Source organism: Pinus tabuliformis, chromosome 5_1, assembly GCF_031772625.1.
Source record: "Pinus tabuliformis cultivar Carrire ecotype Pingquan chromosome 5_1, CPIR1, whole genome shotgun sequence".
Lineage (NCBI taxonomy): Eukaryota > Viridiplantae > Streptophyta > Pinopsida > Pinales > Pinaceae > Pinus > Pinus tabuliformis.
The window spans coordinates 888,966,680-888,967,956 of NC_142305.1; positions in this window are offsets into that span (position 1 = coordinate 888,966,680).

Genomic DNA, 1,277 nt, shown 5'->3' on the forward strand with positions numbered 1-1,277 from the left:
CCGACTCAAAAACCTCTTCAAAGTGGAGGTTATGATTACTATGGATAACAAGGCCAGGAAGGTGCAACTTCAAATAATGGAAATTATGGTTATGGGCAACCACAGGATGAGGGATATGGACAAGTAGGCTCATATGGACAATAGTTCTATTTACAATTTTGAGGTGTGATGTATTGAAATCAAAATTATGTAATCCATAAGGGTTTAAAGTTCCCAAGATCCACATGGTGGCCATGTGCAAAAAAACAAAGGAAGTGAGATTGCCACCATCGAATATTAAAATATCGTCAGATATTTGACTCCCGTCCGAAGAAACAAACTGTTAGAGTCATGACATCCTCGTCACATGAGCTCCATGATTAAACATAACATCTCGTTGGATCTCCAACACAAAATGACGAGGTTGGCGTTAGATATACGACCACAAGTCATTGGAAGATGCTCAATGATTGGCCATCGCGGGCGTCAATTTTTTTATATGAATCTCATCAAACATTCGATTACTAGTACAATGTCTGATATCCGACACAATTTCACTAAAGAAAATTCTGACTTGAATGCATTGGATAACCAAAGACAATGAGTTGAATATCCGACGAATGTACGACGAATTTTCACCCCATTTGTACTAGCGAAAGAATAAATTTATTAACAAGAATGGCAAGGACTCTAATTGTGTTTTAAAATTAATCAATTTGTATAATAGGAATTATAATTTCTTCAGGGCTCCAACCCTAAATGAAGACTCTGATCTTTAAATACAAACTAGGCTCCAACCTATACCTCACCAAGCTCCAACTTGGTCTACTTGAGGACTACAATCCTCTCAATAATTTGGGCTCCAACATGGTTTCTCACAAGGCTCCAACCTTCTGTGAGGATCCAATCCTCTAGGGCTCTAACCCTCTCAAGCTGCTTAATTTTTAAGAGAATTTCAGTGCTTCCTCAAGACTTCAAAAACATCTTCAACAAGTCCTAAATGTCAAATCCATAAGGTATTCAAAGCATGTCTCCAAGAATTTCTTGAACAAGAGATTCTTCAATGATCCTGCAATGAATGTCTTCAATAGGCTTCAACAATGCTCCAGGAAATGCTTCAATAAGATCTCAAATATTCAATGAATTATGCAAGGGATCTTCAAACATTATTCAGTTTGGCTCCAAAGATGAAAGTCAACATAAAAAAATCTATTAGGTATATCCAATAATATTCATGTCACCTAAGAAGTATTCTACATAGCTACTCATTGGGGCTTCAATCATGCATCATGTCTCCA